Genomic DNA, 26,525 nt, shown 5'->3' with positions numbered 1-26,525 from the left:
AAATGCAAAACTAATAAGCTCATAGAACGGAAGGAATAGAATTAGGGAAAAAACAAGTAATCCAAAATAGACAAAAAGAAGGGAAAGAAAGGAACATAGGGCAGGTTGAATTAATAGCAAAGAAATATAAAATCGTAGATTTATGAACACGAAATAAAAGCTTCAATTAAAAGACACAATTTTCAACCCTGAAAAAACCAAAACCTAATTACACGCTGCCTTCCAGAGACACACTTTAATGATAATGACAGGCTGAATTTACAAGAAGTAAAGTTTTGAAAAGATAAGGATTGCAAACACTGTGCTCTTGGCTACATGAGCACCAGGTGAGGTAGAAAGAAGTAGGGCAGATGCATGCATCCAGATAAAAAGAACCTTTTCAACGACAAAATTGGTCAGGCAATTAAGATAGACCAACTCTAAATTTTTATGCATTGAATAATATAGCCTTAAAAATAAGCAACATTTAACAGAATTAAAATCAGAAAGCCACATCCTCAAACATAATGGGAGATTTTTTAACAGAGGAAACTCAAAAAAAAGATAACACAAGCAAGCAGTAAGCACGTCTAAGATTTGAATGTGCTTCACAAATGACCTAATTAACATACACAGAACACTGTACAAAACTGTAGAATACTTTCTTTTCTAGTGTATGTGAAACCTTTACCAAAAACAGATGTACACCGGGCCATAGTTAAGACATATTTCAAAAGACTGACATCATGCAAAACACATCTTCCGACCACAGTGAAATCAAGTTAGAAACCCAGACAAGACAGACCCCAAATATTTAAAAATGTAACACAACTCATCTAAATCGCCCTATGTTAAGGAAGAAATCCCTGTGAAAAATTAAAATTAAAAGAAGAAAATTAGAATAAATTGGTAACAGAAAATGACACCCCAAAGGTGTGGGATGTTACTAACGCATAACTTAGAGCGGCGGCTCTCAAACAGTAGCAAGCATCTGAATCACCTGGCAGCCTTCTTAAAACGCAGGCTGCTGGACCCCAGCTGTAGAGCTTCTGACTCACTAGCTCTGTGATCGGGTGAGAATGTGCATTTCTAACAATGTTCCAGGTGAGACTGATGCTGCTGGTCCAGGAACCACAACTCATACTGACACTATGAAGAACTTCATGACAATAAATTTGATAAATAAATACATTTTTAGAAAAAACATTCACTGAAATTAGCACAACAGATACAAAATCTGAATGGTTTCATATCTATTTAAGTTTTTTCTTAATTTGTGAGTTTCTTTTATTTTACCCTAATGTTGTTTTCAAATTGCATTACCTTCCCATTACTGATAACATGTTCTTGATGGATTTTTTAATTTAAATTCAATTAATTAACATAATGTATTATTGGTTTCAGAGGTAGAGGTCAGTGAATCATCAGTCTTATATAATATCCAGTGTTCATTACATCACATGCCCTCCTTAATGCCCATCATCCAGTTACCCCATCTCCTCACCCCTCTCCCCTCCAGCAACTCTGTTTCTTTCCTATGATTCAGAGTCTCTTATGGTTCGTCTCCCTCTCTGATTTCGTCTTGTTTCATTTTTTTCCTCTCTTCCCCTATGATCCTATGTTTTGTTTCTTAACTTCCACATACCAGTGAGATCATATGATAATTGTCTTTCTCTGATTGACTCATTTAGCTTAGCATAACACCTTCTAGTTTCATCCACGTCATTGCTAATGGCAAAATTTCGTATTTTTTGATGGCTGAATAGTATTCCATTGTGTATATATACCACATTTTCTTTATCCATTCATTTGTCCATGGACATCTAGGCTCTTTCCATAGTTTGGCTATTGTGGACATTGCTGCTATAAACATTAGGGTACAGGTACCCCTTCGGATCACTACATTTGTATCTTTGGGGTAAATACCTGGTAGTGCAATTGCTGGGTCATAAGGTAGCTCTATTTTCAACTTTTTTTTTTTATTTTAATGTTTATTATATTATGTTAGTCACCATACAGTACATCCCGGTTTCCAATGTAAAGTTCGATGATTCATTAGTTGCGTATAACACCCAGTGCACCATGCAATACGTGCCCTCCTTACTACCCATCACCAGTCTATCCCATTCCCCCACCCCCGCTCCGGTCTGAGGCCCTCAGTTTGTTTCTCATAGTCCATAGTCTCTCATGCTTCATTCCCCCTTCTGATTACCCCCCCTTTCTTTATCCCTTTCTTCCCCTACTGATCTTCCTAGTTCTTATGTCCCATAGATGAGAGAAATCCTATGATAATTGTCTTTCTCTGCTTGACTTATTTCACTTAGCATTATCTCCTCCAGTGCCGTCCATGTTGCAGCAAATGTTGAGAACTCGTTCTTTCTGATAGCTGAGTAATATTCCATTGTATATATGGACCACAACTTCTTAATCCAGTCATCTGTTGAAGGGCATCTCAGTTCCTTCCACGATTTGGCTATTGTGGACAATGCTGCTATGAACATTGGGGTGCATATGGCCCTTCTCTTCAATACGTCTGTATCTTTGGGGTAAATACCCAGTAGTGCAATGGCTGGGTCATAGGGTAGCTCAATTTTTAACTTTTTAAGGGACCTCCACACTGTTTTCCAGAGTGGCTGTACCAACTTGCATTCCCACCAACGATGTAGGAGGGATCCCCTTTCTCCACATCCTCTCCAGCAATTGTTGCTTCTTGCCTTGTCAATTTTTGCCATTCTAACTGGCGTAAGGTGGTATCTTAGTGTGGTTTTGATTTGAATTTCCCTGATGGCTAATGATTTTGAACATTTTTTCATGTGTCTGTTAGCCATTTGTATGTCTTCATTGGAAAAGTGTCTGTTCATATCCTCTGCCCATTTTATGATTTGTTTATTTGTTTCTTGCGTATTGAGTTTGAGAAGTTCTTTGGAGATCTTGGATACCAGTCTTTTATCTGTACCATCATTTGCAAATATATTCTCCCATTCTGTGGGCTGCCTCTTAGTTTTTTTGACTGTTTCCTTGGCTGTGCAGAAGCTTTTTATCTTGATGAAGTCCCACAAGTTCATTTTATCTTTTGTTTCTCTTGCCTTTGGAGATGTGTCATGAAAACGGTTGCTTTGGCCGATGTCGTAGAGGTTGTTGCCTATGTTCTCCTCTATGATTTTGATGGATTCCTGTCTCACATCGAGGTCTTTCATCCATTTGGAGTTTATTTTTGTGTATGGTGTGAGAGAGTGGTCAAGTTTCATTCTTTTGCATGTAGCTGTCCAATTTTCCCAGCACCATTTACTGAAGAGACTGTCTTTTTTCCACCAGATGTTTTTTTCCTGCTTTATCAAAGATTAGTTGCCCAAAGAGCCAAGGGTCCATTTCTGGGCTCTCTATTCTGTTCCATTGGTCTATGTGTCTCTTTTTGTGCCAGTACCATGCTGTCTTTGTGATCACAGCTTTGTAGTACAGCTCAAAATCCGGCATTGTGATGCCCCCAGCTTTGTTTTTCCTTTTCAACAGTTCCTTGGAGATTCGGGGCCTCTTCTGGTTCCATACACACTTAAGGACTATTTGTTCCAGTTCTTTGAAATATGTCATTGGTATCTTGATCGGATAGCATTGAAAGTGTAGATTGCTTTGGGTAGCATGGACATTTTAACTATGTTAATTCTTCCGATCCATGAGCATGGAATATTTTTCCATCTTTTTGTGTCTTCCTCAATGTCTTTCAAGAGTGATCTGTAGTTTCTAAAATATAGATCCTTTACATCTCTGGTTAAGTTAATTCCAAGGTAATGTATGGTTTTTTGATGCTATTGTAAATGGGATGGATTCCCTAATTTCTCTTTCTTCAGTCTCATTATTCGTGTATAGAAATGCAACTGATTTCTGAGTATTGAGTTTGTATCCTGCCACATTACTGAATTGCTCTATAACTTCTAATAGTTTGGGCATGGATTCTTATGGGTTTTCCATATAGAGTATCATGTCATCTGCTAAGAGAGACATTTTGACTTCTTCTTTGCCAATTTGGATACCTTTTATCCCTTTTTGTTGTCTGATTGCTGTTGCAAGGACTTCTAGTACTATGTTGAATAATAGTGGCGAGAGTGGGCATCCTTGTCGGTTCCTGATCTTGAGCGAAAGGCTTCCAGCTTTCCCCATTGAGAAATATTTGCTGTAGGCTTTTCATAGATGGCTTTCATGAGATTGAGAAATGTACCCTCTATTCCTACACTCTGAAGGGTTTTAATCAGGAAAGGATGCTGTATTTTGTCAAATGCTTTTTCTGCATCGAGAGGATCATATGGTTCCTGAGTCTTTTCTTGTTGATGTGATGAATCATGCTGATCGATTTGCGAATGTTGAACCACGCTTGCATCCCAGGTATGAATCCCACTTGGTCATGATGGATAATCCTTTTAATGTACTGTTGGATTCTATTAGCAAGGATCTTGTTGAGGATTTTGGCATCCATATTCATTAGGGAAATCGGTCTGTAATTCTCTTTTTTGATGGGGTCTTTGCCTGGTTTGGGGATCAAGGTAATATTGGCCTCATAGAATGAGTTTGGTAGCTTTCCTTCTGTTTCTATTTTTTGAAATAGCTTTAGGAGAATAGGTATTATTTCTTCTTTGAATGTTTGGTAGAATTCCCCAGGAAAACCGTCCGGGCCTGGAGTTCTGTTATTTGGAAGGTTGTTTATCACTGACTCAATCTCTTCATAATTAATTGGCCTGTTTAAGAAATCAATTTCTTCCTGTTTCAGTCTTGGTAGTTTATAGGCTTCCAAGAAGGCCTCCATCTCTTCCAGATTGCTTAATTTATTGGCATATAGATGTTGATAAAAGTTTCTAATAATCCTTCCAATTTCATTGGTGTTAATGACCTCTCCTTTTTCATTCATAATTTGATTAATTTGGGTCCTTTCTCTATTCTTTTGGATAAGTCTTGCCAGTAGTTTGTCAATTTTATTGATTCTCTCAAAGAACCAGCTTCTAGTCCTGTTGATTTGCTCTACTGTACTTCTGGTTTCTAATTCATTGATTTCTGCTCTAATCTTGGTCAACTGCTTCCTCGTGCGTGGATTAGGCCTGTCCCTCTGTTGCTGTTCCAGCTCCTTGAGGTGAGAATATAAAAACCGCATTTTAGGTTTTTCTATTCTTTTGAGTGAGGCTTGGATGGCTATGTATTTCCCCCTTAGGACTGCCTTTGCAGTATCCCATAGGTTTTGGACCGTTGTGTTTTCATTCTCGTTGGTCTCCATAAATTGTTTAAATTGATTTTTGATTTCCTGGTTTATCGAATCATTCCTGAGCAGGATGGTTCTTAGTTTCCAAGTGTTTGAGTTTCTTCCAAATTTTTCCTTGTGGTTGAGTTCCAATTTCAGAGTGTTGTGGTCTGAGAATATGCAGGGAATAATTTCAGTCTTTTGGTACTGGCCGAGACCTGTTTTGTGTCCCAGAACATGGTCTATTCTTGAGAATGTTCCATGGGCATTAGAATAGAATGAGTATTCTTTCGTTCTGGGGTGTGGTGTTCTATATATATCTATGAGGTCCAACTCGTCGAGTATGGCATTCAAAGCCCTTGTTTCTTTGCTGATTTCTTACTTAGGTGATCTATTGCTGATAGTGGAGTGTTGAGGTCCCCTACTATTAATGGATTTTTATCTATATGTCTCTTTATTCTGGTTAAGAGTTGGCTTGTGTATCTGGCTGCTCCCCTGTTGGGGGCATATATATTTATAATTGTCATATCCACTTGTTGGATACATCCTTTAAGAATAATATAGTGCCCTTCCGTGTCTCTAACTATAGTCTTTAGTTTAAAATCCAATCTGTCTGATATGAGAATTGCTACCCCAGCTTTCTTTTGAGGTCCATCAGCGTGAAAGATGGTATTCCATTCCTTTACTTTCAGTCTGAATGTATCTTTAGGTTCAAAATGAGTCTCTTGTAGACAGCGAATGGATGGGTCATGTCTTTTTGTCCAATCTGCAACCCTGTGGCACTTTATGGGAGCATTTAGGCCATTTACATTGAGAATGATTATTGAGAGATATGATTTTAATGATGCCATGTTGCCAGTAAAGTCTTTGTTTCTATAGATTGTGACTTTCTGTTCTGTATCACTCTTGGCGCCTTTTTACCTTTATAGAACCCCCCTTAATATCTCCTGTAGGGCTGGTTTCGTGGTTACGAAATTGGTCAATGACTGGCAATTCTTCTGGAAGGTCTTTATTTCTCCATCAATTCTGAATGACAGCCTTGCTGGATAAAGGATCCTTGGCTACATGTTTGTCTCTGAAAGAGTTTTAAAAATGCCCCCCCCCCAACCCTTTCTCTCATTCCATGTCTGTGTAGACAGGTCTGATGTAATTCTAATACCTTTGCCTTGGTACGTGAGAAATTTCTTTGCCCTGGCTGCTTTCAATACTGTATCCTTGGATCTAATATTTGCAAATTGCACTATGACGTGACGTGGCGTAGGTTTGTCGTGGTCGAGCTTGGGAGGGGTCCTCTCTGCCTCTTGGACACGAATGTTTGTTTCCCTTGCTAGATTAGGGATGTTTTCAGCTACAATTTGTTCAAATATCTCTTCTAGACCTCTGTTTTTCTCCACCCCTCGGGGATGCCGATGATTCTGACATTGGAACGTTTCATTGAGTGAGTAATCTCCCGTAACCTACATTCTTGAGCGTGGATTTTTTTAAGTCCAGATTCTATTTTAGCTTTCTCTTCTACTAACCTATCCTCCAATTTGCTGATAGGTCTTCTGCCTCATTCACCCTGGCCATCAGAGCCTCTAGTTTTGACTGCATTTGGCTTGTAGAATTTTTAATTTCTGCCAGATTCGCTCTCATTTCCGCCCTTAGATATCCTATATTCTCATTAACATTTTCGATAATACTTTTTTCAAGTCTACACATCATCTTGACCATTGTTACTCAGAATTCCATTTCTGATAATTTGGTTATATCCATATCCATTAGTTCTATGGCAGAGGCCACAGACTCATTGTCTTTCCTTTGCTGGGGGCGATTTCTCCTTCTCATCATTCTGATGAGAAGAGGTTGCAGGGTTGTCCAGAGCCCAAATTATTGACCGGGACCCAGGCCGTGCACCCTTGTTTTATAGGGATCTTAGTGATGTGGGCTTCTTGATTTTTCAGCCTGCCTTCTGGGGGGAGGGGCCTGCTGAACCGATACTCAGGCAACCCTGTTTGGGTAGAGTCGCCCTGTCCCCTGCGAGGGGGGATGGGGATGGGCACAATGTGAGGTGGTATTTCCAGGCTTTTGTTCTCTGGCGGCTTTCCCTGGCGGTTTGCTGTGCCTCTTCTGAGAGTCAGAGCAGCAGTAGCCGAATCCCAGCCTCTTTCTCAGAACAGAGGGATCGCAGTCTGCTCTCCACTGAGCTCTTCTGGCCTCTTTAACTCTGTTTCTGTTGGTGGTGCTAAAAACCCTGCAGCATCCCGGGTTGTGCACCCCACAGCTGGCATCCCAGCCCTCACTTCCAGGGCCGGCGCGTCTCTGTCCTTTGTGTTTCTAACACTGCCAGCCACCAGCCACCCCGTGTGCTCCGGAGCTCCCAGTCTCAGTCTGGTTCCAGTGAGCACACCGGAGCTCCGTTTCAGTCTGGTCACACGCCTTCCCTGGCTCACGGTCTCAGTGTGCTCTCTCGCGGGTGCCAGTCCACGAGTCAGGCCACTCCCCCGTGCAGGTGGCTACCGCTTCCCGGTGCCTGAACGCAGCAGCTCCCTTCTCCTTCCGTTTATCTTCCGATATCTGTGTGCGGTTTCACGGCTCCCCGCTTCGTACCTCAATACTCAGCGCTGGAGATGTTCATTTGTAGAGATCCAGATGTATCCTCCTCCGTCTCAGGCTGATTCCATGGATGTTCAGGCTGGTCTGGTACCTATCCAGCTTGACTCAGGGGACTGGCTGAAAAAGGGGTCCCCTACTTCTCTGCCATCTTAACTCCTCCCCCTATTTTCAACTTTTTGAGGAACTTCCATACTGTTTTCCAGAGTGGCTGCACCAGCTTGCATTCCCACCAACAGTGTGAGAGGGTTCCCCTTTCTCCGCATCCTCGCCAACATCTATTTAAAATTTTGAATCTTTAATTAAGAAAGTTTACACAAAGCAAACTTCACATTCCAATGGCTTCACCAGGGAATTCTCCTACGCTCATAAGGAAAAAATCATACCAATCTTACACAAAGCCTTCCAGGGAATAGGAAGAAGTCACCCCTCCAAAAAACCCCAAAACCAAAAAGCCATCTCAACTTCTTTTATGAGATCAACATATTATTAAATATTAAATCAAAACTTTAGAAGGATATTAAAAGAAATGAGAAAAGTGCTGTTCAACCATTCTCATGAACATAGACCACGAGATCTTAGAAATAAATAAATTAAACATGAAAACAAACTGCACCCATCACTACATGAGAGAGACAGAGAAGCTGAGTTCTTGATGGCAGTGATGAGTAACTGCACCAGCCCTGGACTGTCTCCCTGGGACTATTTGATAAAAAACAAAATTAAATTACACACTCAGGCATGTAGCCAGTCTTAGGTTTGTTATCAATGCTACTAAACTATTTGTTTATTGATATTACTCAATCACCTACAAAATCTCAGCCTAAGCATCTAACCACTCACTCCTATGTTTCCCATATCCTAATTCCCACAATTGTTCATCCCAAGCCTCAATACAATCCATTAAACTTGGAAACCTCTTCACAGCCTACTCAGACCTCACTTCTCACTGCCCGTCACTATCATCAGGTCCCTGTGTATAATGTCAATTCTTTGACATCCATCCTTCACTGCATTTCGGGACAAACCCCCAAATCTAGTGAGGTTGAATCTCTGCATACTTCACGATTGCACCTGAGTGCCTCATAGGGTGACAACAAACCAGCCGGATTGCTAACCCATTTCACTTTAAACCACTAACCATGCACCTTCACAAAAGCCCAGAAAACTTACCACATTTTCTCATCAATTGATTCTCCCTCTCTCCATGGTAACAGTTTTGAAGCTATTGCTCTATTTTCAAATATCCAGTACTTCTCCCTGCCCTCTTCGCTCTCAGCTGATGACCCTATTTTCCTGTGATAATAGAAGCCATCAGAAGCTAACAGCCTCAGCTTCTTCCACCCGACTTACCAATATTCTGCAGCTGCAACTGTACAAACCCTATCTTGTTACTGGTTAAAACTGCATTATCGGGGGCACCTGTGTGGCTCGGTCGGTTGAGTGTCCCACTGTTGATTTCGGCTCGGTCATGATCTCAGGGTCCTAGGACAGAGCCCGGAGTAGGGCTCCGTACTTAGTGGGGAGTCTGCTCGAGATTCTCTCCTTCTTCCCCTCCCCCACCCTCTCCTTCTAAAATAAATAAATACATATTTGAAAAAAAAACCCTGCATCATCATATGAGAAGATCACCATGTCCTAGGTCGAAATCAAAATCAGAAAGACGCTTAGAAAACATACACTACAGCAGCGTTGCTCCAACTGTGGTAAGCAGACCGGTGGCATCAGCATCACATGGGAACGTGCTACAAACACAAATTCCCAGAGGTACTGAATTAGAAACTCCTGAGATTGGGACCCAGCCCTGTGTTTACCAAGCCCTCCAGCTGATTCTGAGGAGCACTAAGTTTTGAGAACCAATACTCTAGAAAGTACTGATCTAATTATGTTGTTTTAACTCCTGCTCAAAACAGAGTAGTTAATAATAATTACTTTTTTATTAAGGAGGGAAGGAAGGCAGAGAGGACCACATCTAAGCACATACATTTTTTGCCTTTAAGAAGCGTAAGGAAACTTTAAATTGCCTCTAGGTTCTAACATCATTTCTCTAGCTGCAATTGAAGCCCAGTAATGTGCCCAAGTTCATATAGCTAGCCTTGACTCTGCCTTTTAATAATGATGTGTAATGGGCAAATCAATTAACTTTCTCCCAAAATAGAGAGCTAACCTCTACTGTTCTGTACTAATTTCCTAGGGCTGCCATAACAAATTACCACAGACTACGTGGCCTAAAACAACAGAAATTCATTCTCTCATAGTTGTGGAGGCTAGAATCTGAAATCTAGGTTTGTCAGCAGGAACGGTTGCTTCAGAATGCTCCGAGAGAGAACGTTACACCCCATCTCCCAGCTTCTGGGGAGTCCTGGCAAGTCTTGACGTTCTTTGGCTCATAGGTGTATCATTCCAATCTCTGTCTCCATCTTCTGTGGATTTCTCCCTCACTTCTCTTTTTTTTTTCCTTAAGATATTTTTATTTATGTACTTGACAGAGAGCACAAGCAGGTGGAGCAGCAGAGAGAGAGAGAGAGGGAGAAGCAGACTCCCTGCTGAGCAGGGATCCCGATGTGGGACTTGATCCCAGGACCCTGGGATCATGACCTGAGCCGAAGGCAGTCGCTTAACCGACTGAGCCACCCAGGCGCCCCCCACTTGTCTATCTTTCCTTCCAAATTTTCCTCTTGAGATCTTGCCATTTGAGACAACATGGATGGACCTTAACGATATTATGCTAAGTGAAATAAGCCAGACAGAAAAACCAAATACTGTCTGATATCACTTATATGTGGAATCTAAAAAAACTGAACTCATAGAAAGAGGAAGTAGCATGGTAGTTAGTTACCAGGAGCTGTGGGGTGTGGGAAATGGGGAGATGTTGGTTATCGGATACAGACTTCCAGGCATAAGATGAATAAGTTATAAGGATCTAATGTACAGCATGGTGATTATAATTAATACTTTACACTTGAAAGTTGCCCAGAAAGTAGATCTTACATGTTCTTACCACTCCCCCCCCAAAAAAAGGTAATTATGTGACGTGATGGAGGTATTAGCAAACACTGTGGTGGAAACAATTTTGAAATATATTAGTGTATCAAATCAACACTTTGTACACCTTAAACTTACATAATGTTATATGTCAATTATATCTCAGTGAAGCTGAAAAAAACCCCAAAGCCTAAATTTTTCTTTTCTTATAAGGACACCTGTCATTTGATTAGGGCTCACATTAATCCAGTAAGATCTCATCTTAACTTGATTACATCTGTAAAGACCTTATTTCTAAATAATGTCACATTCACAGGAACTGTGGGTTAGGATTTGCACATGTTTTTGGTCGAAAGGGGGAACACAATTCAACCTAGTATACTTTCCTTCCATCTTCCAAAGAGCTTGGAAGGGGAAAGCGAAGTAAAAAATTAGTCTCACCCAACAAATAGAAATCCAAACTTCTCATACAATCCGCTGGTGACCCTCTCTGAAGCACCGACCCATGACATCCCAAACTGAGAACCATCGCCTAACGCCTCGGCTGGTCCCATATGAGAAATACTGTGTGTCCTGCCCTCTTGCCCTTCACTGGCCATTTCCACCACCTGCACCACTTGCTGAATCAAGGACGCAGATTCCTGAAATCTTCCTCCAAGACTGCCACATCCCATGAGATCATCCCAATGTGAGATACTTTGTCTCATCCCGTATCTCTCAGGCCTCCCTCTAAGGATACAGTTTAGTTCTAAACCTAAAGAGGAAATAAAATGATGTAAATTCACATTATGTCATTTGTTAAAAACTTCAGTGAGAGCAATGTGGTATAAATATGTTAGTGTGATTAATGATCCTCATTTTACTTTATAATGTGGCTAGGGATAGAAAGGGCGGCAGCATTTCCACTGTCTTCTCTGCTTGTTCTTGCATTATACATTTTTTCAGTCTATGAATTTTTCTTTTTTTTTGGCAGAAATCTGTTAGAACCATTTGTCAATTTGGAAGGTTAGTGCCATTAAGACTAGACACTATAATCCATAAATCCACTTCCCTAGGTGCAGGTAAACTGTGAGACATCGTTAATTCCCTCTGTGTTGTAAAATTTTTGCTTTTCTTTCAGGATGTATTGGGAAATGTGCATTACATAGGATTGTCTCATGCACATTCAAGTGAAGAAGCCAGAATCAATCCATATATTTAATATTAGGAAAATAATATATTTTTCATAAGGATTATATAACTAGTGTTACATTAACATTCTAACATTTTCTTCAACCTTTCATGGCTCATCTTACACATCCATTTTGAGAGCACCATTTTAGGAGAAGCCAAATTCATCTGAAGGAAGCACCAAATATCCTGTTCTTTCTGTTCCTCCATGTTCTCCTCTCATCTCAGTGACCCTCTGTTTGGTTTTGTCATCATTAATGCTTCACATCTGACCTCAGGCTTCTGGGCTTCTAGACTGCCTGTTCAACTACTCTTTTAAACCTAATCTTTCATTTCACAGAGACATCCAGTCTCACCCCTATATATCACCCCTTTCATCTATTCACTTCCTTCTCAATGTAATGTAAGAGAGACAGCAAAGCACATTGGTTAAATCTAGGATTCTAGAGTCAGACCAACCGGGTATGTGATGTGGAGAGCCACTTTTCCTCTCTGAGCCTCAGTCTCTTCAACATGGAAAGCAGAGGTAAAACAGGAGCTGACAAAGTCTTCCTGGGAACAGTAAATAAAATAAGGTATGTAAGGTGTCATCCAGAAGGTTTAGGGTTCTAACAGTTCAACCAACTCTATGAAATGTGACTGAGTGGTCAAGATGAATGGAGTCTGAGGGTATCCGGTGAATTATGTCATAGTAATGTAAATGAAATAATGTAAATGGTAAGTGTGTCATAGGTAAGTGTAAATGTGTAAATGTATTGTGTCATAGTATTATCATCATCACAATAAATGTGTCATAGTATTGTGTCATAGTATTATCATTATCACGATCATGCCTGTTGATTTCCTGGTTGTCTATTCGTCCCTCTCTGGGCTCTGTATCACCCTATCACGTCTGAATGTGGAAATATCGACCAAATGCCTACAGTTTGCTACTGTCTGCTCTCCTTAACATCCTGTCATTCTATTATTGATCCTTGGTAATTCTCTAGATCTTGACAATATCTCTTCCTCTTTTTCCTAATGCTAACTCTCTCAGCCACACAACTGAGATCTCAATTTGGACACTATCAACAGTGTTAAAGATACTGAAGCACAGAGAAGAAGAAATGCAGAGGGGTAGAATGGCATTATATGTATCCTAAAGTCTACCCCCAGGGCTGTCACCATAACCTATCATTTTCAGAATTGGAATTTAGCATCATTAAAGAATTTGGTTCAGAAAATAATAAATGTTTGGTGAAAAACCAAGGTGTGAGCTTGGAAATGTCTCTCCACTTCTACCTAAGTCAGGTCATCACCACCTTGATGCCACATGCTTCAGAGTTATCCCTCATGACATGCCTGGCTCTTGGGTCTGCGTCATCTATCTGTAGCTGGCCAAACATGTTTTAAGGACAACGCTTCATTTTCCAATTTTCGGTGAATCTGTTCACTCCAGGCTTGATTTGGAATGCATGGTCTGGCTGAAATAACTTAAGCACATGTGGCATAAGCTGTCACTTTGAGTGACACTTTCTCATATTTATGCTGCCGACATCTCTGCAACTAGAAACTGCAAAAGTGGAACAAACGGAGCAGTAATGGCCAAAGAACACAGGAAAGTTTCTCCCTCAGCTACTCTCATTTCTCTAGTTGCCAGGCACTTTCCCCCTATTCATCCTGCCTCAGGCTGTTTCCCCTCCATTAGTCAAACCTTCTAAGTCAAGAAGCATTTCTGTGAAACAAGTCATTCTTTCCAAAATTCCAGAGATGAGCTAAAAGGAAGGAAAACCGAACCTGTGCATAAAAGGCAATGAGTCTGATACCTCCAGTACGCTCAATGTCAATCTTCAAAGCTTAGGAAACTTTATATTTTATACCACTGGGACCTAAAATAGAATCCTGAGGATGTAAATTAGGCTTCTAGGATTCTATTAGAGGTTAATTATACTGGAAGTATCTAGGACATTTCATTTTATAAACTTTGAAGCTAGGAAAATATTCTTAGTATTTATAGTTTGGGGGAAAATAAGGGAATAAAAAGGAAATACTCTGTTGATGCTTTCTTTTGGATTATGTATAGAATTACATGTTGATAGTCTGCCCAGAATTTCAAAACCTTGGATGTATATATCAAAGGTACTCCATACATGCCTTTCCTTTTGCTTCTATTATTTCAGACACCCAAGTTCCCTTAAGCAGAGACCGAGCACCAGAATTTCCTGTCTGGAACATGCCTACCAAGTCAGCATGGCCAGACCTGAATCAGTAATTGTCATGCTTTCTCAGCTCTTCATATTTTCTCAAACGCCCAACAGACACAGCTCATTTGTAAGACAACTCCACTTTAGAAGACAATGGCTAAGTGTGAACACATATTGTCCTTGTAAAATGTGAGATACAGTGTAGAAGAACACTGAAATAGACGATTTCTATCACCCCACACAATATAGGTGCCATTTTTATTCAGCTCCCTACAAATTCTTCCAAGTTCTCACCTTCTTCTTACATTTTAGACTCCAGGATCGTATTGCACATGGTTTTAAAGGCCTAGCTACTGCTGAACAAAGCGGGAATACTGTGCTTTGTGGACTGTTTATACCAATCATGTTTATGCATTTCAGCATTATGTTGCCTTTTAAAACATGCAACATATTTGATACATTCTAAACTTGTTCTCCTAAGTGAGTCAGATTGCCTTTACACCCTGTAGTGGTATGAATCACAGCAAGAAGTACCTAAAAAAGAGGAGGAATGAATATAAATTTCACTTAAGCAGCCCTTGTTATCACAAGCAAGAAAGGCCAACATGTTATTATTTAGGTTTTTCAAGTGATAAAAGAAATCTTTAAAAATTTTTGATAGTAAATGTAAAACGCAAAGCTATAAAACTCCTAGAAGAGAGCATAGGAGAAAACCTAGATGACTTTGGGTATGGCAATGACTTCTCAGATATAACACCAAAGGCACAATCCATGAAGGAAGAACTGATAAATTGGACTTCATTAAAAGGACAAATGAAAGGCAATGTAAAGAGAATGAGAAAACACAACACACTCTGGAAGAAAATATTTACTAAAGACCCAGCTTTAATAATTCCATTATTAAAATATGGGCCAAAGCCCTTGACAGACATCTCACCAAAGAAGATACACAGACAGCAAATAAACACATGAAAAGATGCTCCACATCATATGTCATCAGGAAAATGAAAATTAAAACAATGATGAGATACCACTATATACCTATTAGAATGGTCAGGTTCCGGAACACCGACAATGTGGTTACGTGGAGCAACGGGAACTCTCATTCATTGCTGGTAGGAGTGCAAAATAGTACAGGCACTTTGGAAGACAGTTTGGTGGTTTCTTACCAAAGTGAACATATTCTTACTACACAATTCAGCAAGCATGCTCCTTGGTATTTACCAAAAGGAGTTGAAAATTCATATCTACACAAACACCTGCACATGGATGTTTGTAATAGCTTTATTCATAATTGCCAAAACTTGGAAGTAACCAACTTAGCCTTCAGTAGGTAAAAGGATAAACAAACTGGGGTACACGCAGACGACAGAATATTATTCAGCACTGAAAGAAATGAGCAATCAAGCTATAAAAAGACATGGAGGAACCCTAGTAAAAGAAGTCAATATAAAAAAGCTACATATATGCATGAATCCAACTATATGTCATTCTGAAAATGGCAAAACTTTGAAGATATTAAAAAGATTATTGGTTGTCAGGGGTGGGGGAAATGGGAAGGATGAATAGGCAGAGCATGGAGGATTTTTAGGACAGTAAAAATACTCTGAATGATCCCATATGATAAGTACATGGCATTATATATTTGTCCAAACCCATGGAATGTACAATACCAAGAGTGAATCCTAATGTGAACTATAGGCTTTAGGTGATTATAATGTGCCTGTGTGGCTTTATAAATTATAGCAAATGTCCCATTCTGATGGGGGATATTGATAAAGAAGGTTGTACATGTGTGGAGGCAGAGGGCAATGTGGAAAATCTCTGTACCATCCTCTCAATTTTGCTGTGAATCTAAAACTGCTCTTAAAAAAACTAGTCATTAAAAATAATAATGATTTTTTTTCAAAAAAGTAAAAAGTGTAGGGGGAAGAAATGACTGTCCCAACTTAATTCCTAAAAAATTCAAACCTAGGAGTTTTGCTCCTGTATCTTCAGTCTCCCTTCCTCTCATCAGTATAAGAAATACATATGGATTCTGATGCTCATGGATGGAGCTGACTTGGGATTCTGCATTTCTCATAAACTCCTGCTTGCTGGTCTGTAGACCATGTTTTGTATAGCAAGCTACCCACCACCTTGAGGGCCAGGTGTGCTGGGTTTCTAAGGAATCTCATTATGATCCTGATGAGTGGAGCACAGGCTCTTGTTTTGGCCTCCCTTCTTGACAACTTGCTGCTGGGTGAGCTGAGGAAAAAAATTACTGGAAGGAGGATCTGAGTTTAACTTATGGATCTGCCCACTTGTGCTAAGACTAGAAAGAGAACTATAGGTAGAAATACAACTGGAATGGATGTAAATAGACCAGAATTATGTCTACTGATTACCCAATGACTTTGGTAAGCTACATAACTTCTGTAGAACCTCATTTATTTAGCTTTCAAATTATGAGGTTGGACTTATGGAAGTCTTGGTCACAGAGCAAAAGAAAGCCAACTGGGGTGGGGTGCAAGGTGGGCGCAGTGAAGAGCTGAGGATGTGTCAGGATATGAGGGTACCAAGGAGGACTGGTTGAATGTGAAGAGCAGAGTATGGTCACAGCCAAACTTTTAATATTAATGTCAAGTTCGGAGAATAAGAAAGAGGTGGGTAGTAAAAATGAAGTTTAAGAGCAGGATGCAGAGAAAAAACTAGCTGAGTGAGTACTTGCCTGAAGGGCACTGTGTTTGGAGATCAGAACAAAAAGGCCTTCATGAGAAAAGCTTAGTTTCCCATATAGTAAGGATCAGAAGATCTGATCCTGATTGCAGAACCATCCCTGATTACAGAATCTGGGTTGTGTCTCCCACCTCATCCTTCCAGACCATCCCAAGAGATCTAGGAGGTTCCATCCAGGAAAACACTAGGAGTTCTTGGAAGGGAAAGAAGGAAGAGGATTATTGGTTGGAATAAAAGCAGGGTTGAATGAGTTCCAGAAAGCAGGGTTCTCAAACTCGTGGACAACAAACAATCTGCAGAAGAAGACAACTTCAAAAAACCAACTAGAAGCAATATGCAGAGAAGTAAGATGAGAGGGGCCTCCTCAAGAAAGAAGACTGCTGGTCCACAGTAGAAGAATCTCTCCCAGGCAGTTGTGGGGGGGGGGTGTCACTCTGCACAGAACCCCCCTTCAGTATCCATGAGGAAGACAAGAAAGAACAAACAGAAGGCCCCTGGAAATGGAGATGGTGGCAGTACCAGCAAAGCACCCCCACCACCTCGGAAGAAAAGGGCCCGGGCAGACCCCACTGTTGAAAGTGTGGAGGCATTTAAGAATGGAATGGAAGTGGGGAGCCTGGGTGGCTCAGTCGATTAAGTGTCTACCTTCAGTGCCGGGATCGACCCCCATGTTGGGCTCCTGCTCAGTGGAGAGTCTGCTTCTCCTTCTCCCTCCCTCGTCCTGCTCGTGCTCGCTCTTTCACTCTCTCTCTCTCAAAAAAAAAAAAAAAAAAAAAAAAAGAATAGAATGGAAGTTAAAGTAAAGATTCCTGAAGAATTAAAACCATGGCTTGTTGAGGAGTGGGACTTAGTTACCAGACAATAGCAGCTGTTCCACGCCCTGCTAAGAAAAATGTAGACGCCATTCTGGAAGAGTATGCAAATTGCAAGAAGTGACAGGGAAATGTTGATAATAAGGAATATGCGGTTAAAGAAGTTGTGGCAGGAATAAAAGAATATTTCAATGTGATGTTGGGCACTCAGCTGCTCTACAAATTTGAGAGGCCCCAGTACGCAGAAATCCTCTTGGCTCACCCTGATGCGCCGATGTCCCAGGTTTATGGAGCCCCACACCTACTGAGATTATTTGTAAGAATCAGAGCGATGTTGGCATCTGCGCCCCTTGATGAGAAGAGCCTTGCATTATTGTTGGGCTATTTGCATGATTTCCTAAAATATCTGACAGAGAAAGCTGCATCTGTTTACTGCCAGTGATTACAGAGCAGCTTCGGCTGAGGACCACTGCAAAGCCCTGTGAGGGTCTACTGACCACTCACTGTTATGTCTGGTATCTGTAAACACTCTTTTTGTTCTTAGTCTTTTTCTTGTATAATTGATGTTCTTTAAAATTGTTAGCATATAACAGGGCTTATGTTTCAGCTTGTTTTCTGTTTTGTTTTAAACGGAAAATGAAAGGAGTGCAAGCTCTTCTCATTTCAAAGTTGCTACCAGGGTACGCAGTAATTAGACAAAGAAGAAACATTCACTAGAACGTTTTATTGCCTAGTTGACAACACTGCTTGAATGCTGGTGATTTTATCCCTTTGACACTACACAATTTTTGAGTATCTGTTAATGCTACGTGACAAAATGTCCTGATTCCTAGTGCCAAAGGTTCAACTTAATGTATATACCTGGAAACCTATGCATTTGTGCTCTTTTTTAAGTGGTGCTTGAAGTAAAACAGCCCATCCTCTGCAAGTCCATCTATATTGTTCCTTAGGCATTCTATCTTCGCTCAAATTGTTGAAGGATGGCGATTTGTTTCATGGTTTTTGTATTTGAGTCTAATGCACGTTCTGACATGATAGAGGCAATGCATTATTGCATAGCCATGGTTTTCTGGAGAAGTTGATATTTTAGGGATTGTATTTCTGATCTTAAATAAAAATTGTTTCTAAAATTCAAAGCAAAAAAAAAACCAAAACAAAAGCAGGATGTAGAGTAGAACAAGGTACTAGATCTAAAAAATGAGTCAATGGAGACCATAAAAGATGTGTACTATGAATGACGAATAGTGATCAGAGAGGCTGTTCTATGTGAGATCATGACCTGAGCTGAAATCAAGAGTCGGAGGTTTAACCAACTGTGCCACCCTGGCATCCTGTGACTAATCTTTCAGATCTCTCCCAGATCTATAATTTCATGATCATTGCTTACCTTTTTCTTCATCCAGGCCCCTCCTTAGAATCACCTTGGACCATTTGTCCCATGGGTTTCCATCTTCAGTGAGCATTCTTAACCTCTCTGTGGAAACTTAGAAGGTTATTTTCAAAAGTATTTTTGTCTTTTATTGGCCTAATTTCTTATATTTATGCTTTTTGTCTTTCAGCACACATTCCGTTTTCCCCTGCAGCATCATGCATTAGGCCATGTTCTACTGTATTCTTTAACATTTCTCATTTCACTAACACACCATTCTATTCTTTTGAATTTCCACTGGAAGCAATTTTAGTGGTATATATAATAATATTCTTCAAAACTCTTGTCCTGTGTTCTTTTCCATAATGAAAAAGTCACATTAAAAGAGTTTTCTATGTATTTTTGTTGTGTTGATTTTTTTCTCACGTTAGCAATGTTATAATTAAGTCAATAAATTTGAGTCCACAGACTATTACTAGTTTGAGAACTCTTCTTTGCTGATTAATGTCCAGAAAGTTGTGTGGTAACTTTATATTCAGTTACTGTTTTCAACTTTCTAAGAAGCAGCACTTTTGTTTTATGAATGATAAGCAAATTGTTAAAAAGTACTATATATTTTCCTCAGAGAATCTTTAGCAGAAATAGATACACCTTGTCAATGCAGATAAAGAAGTACGTCCATATTTATATGTTCCATTAAAATGACAACCTCAAATACTACCTCCATGCGTAGATGTTCACATTACGCAAATTTTTATCTATTTCTGTGCATTCTAACACTTGGAATTGACAAAACACCTCTAAAATCCCCCAACCAACAATTACTGTTAATGATATGATCATGGGAGACATTTCAAAATATAAACAATATCTCAAAAGCAATCTGCTAGGAAGAAAGGACATAAGCTTTACTTTCTTATAATATAGTTTTTCTTTCAAAGAAAAATCCTTCTCCTATCAGCTCTCACAATATGGACAAACATTTTTATTCAGCTGCTTGCAATCCCTTTCTAGTTCTCTACTCCAATTCTCTGTCTTAAATTTTAGACTCTGAAGCTGTGTCACACACAGTTAAGAGCCCAATAAACAAAACAGGAATATTGTGCTTTGTGGACCTGGGATCATCACATTCTCTCAAGGCCACGTGCTTCAGAATCTCCTGGAAGCTTGTTAAGAAATAAAATGCCCGGGCTCCCTTAAACCCACCAAATCAGAATTTCTGTTGATGGAACATACAAATCCATTTTTTTTACACTACTTCTGCTGATCCTTATAAGCACTAAAGGTCAGGATGCACTGTACTAGAGTTAAAAGTCCTAAAATAGCCATTTCCAAACATCTTTTCTGCTTTAAGAGACTAACCTCTATTGTCTCTTCTCTTTGCTTACCTATGAATGAGATTTGATTAATGAGAAAAAAAAATTATCTTCCAGGACCAAAGGCCATTTCTACTTTCTCTTACTTCTTTTTTTACTAAGCTTAGGTGGGCTGATGTGTCTACCCCAAAATACATTCCACCCCAGAGCTCCAAATTACAAATGTGTTACCTAAATGGAGGATGCATTTACTACCTAACATCATCACGTTAGCTCAGAGTCATTTCTCCCAGACATTTTTCCTTAGTCTATATCTTGGGCAGCAGGGCTCTCAGTCAGGAAGGTGGAAAGGGAAGTTCTAGAGCAAACTTCTACTTTTTTTTGCTTCTTCTGGGCTGCCTTCCCTCATCTCTCTTTCCTCATGTCCTGAAGAACAGAAGAATAGCTGTCTCTGTCCGTGCCTGCTTTTAATTCTCTTCATGCATTTCTCCACAGCCATATCCACTGGAATATGCGTGTTACAGACCCTACACTCAAGAAACATAATGAGTTATGTTATTTCTGATTTCAGACTGAGTTTTATCACAAAATATATTACTTTTCAAGAGATGGTGAATATTCCTAGGTCTTCGACCATCTATTAAGTATGCCAGTGTATACATGCACAAAAACTTGAGTTTGGAAAACATTTACTCTCCTATATATCAGAGTCCTCAGTGATTCTGATCTCTTGAAATTCTAAAGTATTACTGGAGTGTGGGCTATATTTGCTTGCAGTGTGTGTCCCCTCCTATTTAATTTTTGCTGTTTCTTGAATCACTAAGTTTGTTTTTCAAAGCTCAGTGTATTTCTACAAGTTAAATTATAAGAAAATTCAAGTCTGTATTTACTTTCTTATGGACTTTTTTCCAGGCCCTGAAGAGCATGTGATAAAGGAAAGAAAACTCTGGACTAAGCATACTAACACCTAAATTTTAGTGACAAATCCAGGGCTGCCACATTTAGCCAGGCTGGCCAGGCTCACCCAGCATTACAGAGAGGCCCCGAGCTGTCAGTCCAGTGGATGGAGGGGCCTCCCTAACTCCACAACTTACAGCCTATAATACACGACCACGCAAATGCCCTGTCCTAGCAGCCAATGCTTCACAGCACAGTTGCATTGTGAAAGCATTTCATAAATTACATGCTTTGTACAAATGAATTAAGACTTTGCCTTTGATAAATCTCAACTACAAAGAGCTTACAATGGATACATATTATTTTTTCATTATATTTTTTCTCTAAAACTGCCACTGTATTTCGTGACATTTCAATTCAGTATCTAGACTCAATCGATAGATATAGATGTGTTTTAGATCCCCGAGTCACCTAATACCTAAGTGCTCTGACAGGTGTCTACTAAGAAATATATAATCCATTTAGTGGAGACCCATAATACTCATTTTGTTTTCACAGATGCTATTGGATTATTAAAGTGGAAATAAGCCAAGAAGTTTTTAGAGTACATTTCCATTTAAGCTGGATTTTGCATTATGCTTTTTTTTAAGATTTTATTTATTTATTTATTTGCCAGAGAAACAGAGAGCACAAGCAGGAGATCAATGGGCAGAGGGAGAAGCAGGCTCCTGGCTGAGCAAGAATCTGATACAGGACTCGATCCCAGGACCCTGGGATCATGACCTGAACTGAAGGCAGATGCTTAACCGACGGGGCATCCCTGGACTCTGCATTATTTAAAGCTATGATAATTTAACTAGGCCCCAATTCTCTCATAGTTCGGCAGATCAAATCCATTATTTTCAGTATCTCCCAAATTTCAGTTTTCCTGTGACTGACCTTCCTCCCTCCCCCCCCCCCCCCCCCCCCCCCCCCAGCAACATATGAAAAGCCTGGGGAAGGAGAACATATGATTCAACTTTAAAGTGTTTCTTTGTAGCCATATCTTTCTCTTTTCAGAGGGCAGGTAATGAAACAGAGTCCGGAAAAACAAACGCTGGTAAATCTACTATCAACTATTTGCATGGGCAAGTCATTTAGCTTCTCTTTATCTCAGGTTGGTCATCTGTTACAGAAAGTAATAAATTATTCAAACTACTAAATGGTGTCAAAGTGGTTCGGGGTTGGTTTGTTTGTTGAGAGATACTATAAATCCAAAATATTATCACTGCTTACCTAATCGTACACAACATCTACCAGGGGTCTTAGAACAGAAAGATTTGGAGTTAGTGAATTCTGCTCTTTCACTTAGCTCTGGAACTTTGGGCAAATTACTCTTGTAATCCTTTGGCTGCCTAGAATCTGAACTACCTTTGTATATCTGGAGAATTCCCCATCATATGCATTCGTTGAACTATCTCCCACTACAGAACCTGAAAAGACCAAAAAACCTACTCCTCTATATGTCTCCCATTGCCAGTCCCTAGGGTATTGGCACAAAGGCCCAGGCTTCTCCAAACAGATGCTTCCATATGAGACTCTGAGCGTGGATTGAGTAAAATAGGCAGAGAGAGTGGAATTCATTTTGTCAGCGGAAATTGCAGTGGTGCTACTATTTTGGTGGGGAGGGGAGCTCAAGGAGTTTCTATTTGGCTATTCCTACTAAATCGTGCTCGCTGTATTGATCAAGATGTTGCTATGAGGATCCAGTTGGTTGTTCATGATATCAATCTCAACTTGATAGGGAAGAATGGAGAAAATCCAGATAATGGATTTAGGGTATGATGTTTCATATCAGAATTCCATTTAGCACCTGACCTCTCACTCAACAACTGGACTCCGTGGTGTAGGTTCCCTGCAATTAGTTTTAGCTCAGAGTTGGTGTCCATTAAGTACAAAAAAGATCTGTGTATTTTTTTAAGCTGTCCTAGAATATGGCGCAGAGGACGGGTTTACTCTAAGGACTTGTAGCCATACTCTACTGTCCACCCTCAAGCCAGTTAGCCTCCCTTCAGGTGATACTGGGTCTGTGAAAGTGCAGCCAGCAAGTTATAGTGATTTCCCGTTCAGTCTTCTCCAGGCAAACCAATGTATCAGACACGACTTTGAATGTACCCCTACAATAAAGTTTCTAATGTGCTGAAACTTAATTGTCTAGAATAAATTAAAATCTCAAGTATACTAAGTATTGCTATACTAAGTATCACTTCATTAGAAAATGTTAAATCTGTCATTTTTATCACCAAACAGTTCACTTTGAGGTGGAAGCTGCATCAGGCCCATTTTGTACTTGGAGAAACAAGTAGCAACCAGTATCTTTAGTGAATGCTAACCTTGAATTTGAAACTTGTGGTTCTTTAAACTATGCTAACTCTACTAATAAAATCCCAAATGTACCAATACTAAGAAGACATTGTTATTTCTTCCATATTAGAATATTTAATAAATGTCTGGTTTCAGAATTAATTAATTCCTCTCCTTTCAAAAATAAACATTTGAAAGGGAAAATATTTAAAATGGATAATGCCACATGCAAAATATACTTCATCCACAGATACTATTTTTTAACCTAAAAAATTACTTAAGGGAATTTAATAATCAGGGCTTATGATGAAACTATGATAATTAAGATAATGGCTAGCATAGTAATAGAGACAAATGGACCAGTAGAGTAGATAGAGTTCAGAAGCCTCAAAACAGAACTACTTCAGTCTGAAAGTTTGGTATATGCAGGGGTGGGAGAAAAGGAGCTATTTAATTAATGGAGCTGAGAAAAAAGTTATCCATTTTGGAAAAAGATCAAACTTGATCCCTACTGCATGCCATAAGAAGAAGAAGAATACTATTATTAGTATTATTAATAAAACAACTCTAAATGAAATAAGGATTTAAAATGCAAAAATAAAAATATGAAGCTTCTAGAAGAAAATATAGATGAACATTTTAAGACCTTACCAGAAGGAAAGTCTTCTTCATTTACAAAAACCAAAAACACAGAAAAGTAAGTTTTACTGTATCAAAAGTGAGAAATTTGTTTATCCGAAACACCTTAAGGAAAGGGGTCGGGGGATGGGGAAAGTCTATAATGAAGGAGAAAAGATTTGTACATTTGCAAAACAAAAGATTGCAATGATTAGAATATATCTTTGGAGCGCCTGGGTGGCTTAGTTGCTTACGTGTCTGTTTTCAGCTCAGGTTATGACCCCAGGGTCCTGGGATGGAGCCCTGCCTCAGGCTCCCTGCTCAGGGAGCCTGCTTCTCCTTCTCCCTCTGCCCCTCCCCCTAACTTGTGCTCTTTCTCTCTCTCTCATGCTCTGTCAGATAAATAAAATCTTAAAAGAAAAAGAATATAGCTTTGAAAACTCCTAAAAAATCAATAAGAAAAGCAGGAACTATATGGATAAAAGACATAGATATTTAACTGAAGATAAAATGCACGTGGACAATAAATATATGATAATCAACATTATTAATGATCAGGGAAAGGCAAATTAAGACCATAATGAGATACCATTTTACAGCCATTAAATTTGCACAACTTTAAAAATCCGACAATGTTAAGTGTCAGGAAGGATGTAGATTCCCCAGATCTTTTATATATTACTGGTGTAAAGGCATATTAGACAAACCATTCTGGAAAGCAGTTTGATAATTGCCTCCAAAATTTGAATGCTCACATGCACCATGACCAGCATTTTTATTCCTAGGCACATATGCTAGAAAAGCTTATGCATGTGTACAACAGGAGACATGGACAAGAATCTTCCAACAACACTACTTACAAAAGCAGAGAGCTGAACACAACCAAGACACCCATCAGTATAAATAAACTGGCATACTTACACAGTGAAATATTACACAGAAATAATGTTACAGCAATACAGTTTGTGGCAGGCTGAAAAATGGCCCCCCAAAATATACTCACTTCCTTATCCCCAGAACCTGTGACTATTCCCTTATATGGCAACATGCGTGATTAAGTTAAGACTCTTGAGAGGAAGAGCTTATCCTTATTAACCTGGTGGGCCCTAAATGGAATCATGTCTCTTATTAAAGTGAGGCAGAGGGAATTATGAGACAGACACACACAGAACAGAAAACAGTGTGAAGACACAGCAGAGAGACAGATTTGAAGATGCTGGCGATGTGGCCACAAATGAAAGAATGCTGGCAGCCACGGAAGCTGAATGAGGCAAGGAACAGGTTTTCCCCCCAGGGGCCTCTGGAGGGAGCGCCCCCCAGCCAACACCTTGACTAATGGCTAGTGAAACTGACTTTGGACTTCTGACTTCCAGAATTGTGTGAAAATATATTTTATGCCATCAAGTTTGTAGTAATTTTTTTTACAGCAGCCACAGGAAACAAATATACAATTCACCAATACATTCGTAAATATGGCAAATTCACTTTTTAGGAAATACTAGATGAAATAGAAAATGAAAATAAAAAGCCTAATTAGGCTTTTTCCAATGTGTATATTTGTAAGCCAAATTATATTAACATAAAAGGATGTTAGGCAAAAATAACAAATTTAAACAAATGGGGGGAAAATCTTCCTTAATTAAGACATCACTGTACTGGGGCACCTGGGTGGCTCAGTCAGTTAAGCATCTGATTCTTGATATCAGCTCAGGTCTTGATCTCACGGTCATGAGTTCAAGCCCTGTGTTGGGCTCCACACTGGGCATGGAGCCTACTTTTTAAAAAAGGGGGGTGCCTGGGTGGCTCAGTCAGTTAAATATCTGACTCTTGGTTTCAGCTCAGGTCATGATCTCCTGGGTCAGGAGATGGAGCCCCCTATGGGCCTCCACACATGGTGGGGAATCTGCTTGAGATTCTCTCCCTCTGCCCTTCCCACTCACTCACTCGGGCGTGCATGTGTGCTCTTTCTCTGTCTCAAATAAATAAATCTTTTTTTAAAAAAAAAGACATTACTGTATCAAGTACAAGTTTCTTTCCTGGGCCATCATCATACTGTCTGATGATGCACAGAACTATAATAGAATATGAAGCACCGTAATTACAGTAATTAGATACAAAATAAGGTGGAATGGTTATGGAGTGGTGAGAATGACATTAGTTCTTAAGGATTTAAACAAATGAGACACAGGAATAAGGTTGTTGAAACACAGACAGGAAGAATCAGCAATTTGAGAAACAGGAATGAGTGGAGTTACAGATAGCCTTCCAGAAGGGATTCTGATTTAATTTGCATTTAGCAAGCAGCTCATGACATAGCCTCAC

General features: G+C 39.7%; 1 pseudogene; it reads left to right on the top strand.

The window, feature by feature from the left end:
- The first annotated feature begins 16,669 nt into the window (after positions 1–16,669).
- Positions 16,670–18,309, top strand: LOC103677804 (annotated as a pseudogene).
- The last annotated feature ends 8,216 nt before the right edge of the window (positions 18,310–26,525 follow it).

The sequence above is a fragment of the Ursus maritimus genome, unplaced genomic scaffold (assembly GCF_017311325.1).
Source record: "Ursus maritimus isolate PB19 unplaced genomic scaffold, ASM1731132v1 scaffold_26, whole genome shotgun sequence".
Classification (NCBI taxonomy): domain Eukaryota; kingdom Metazoa; phylum Chordata; class Mammalia; order Carnivora; family Ursidae; genus Ursus; species Ursus maritimus.
The sequence above is the reverse complement of the archived record's forward strand: the minus strand, read 5'-3'. Positions and strand labels throughout refer to the sequence as shown.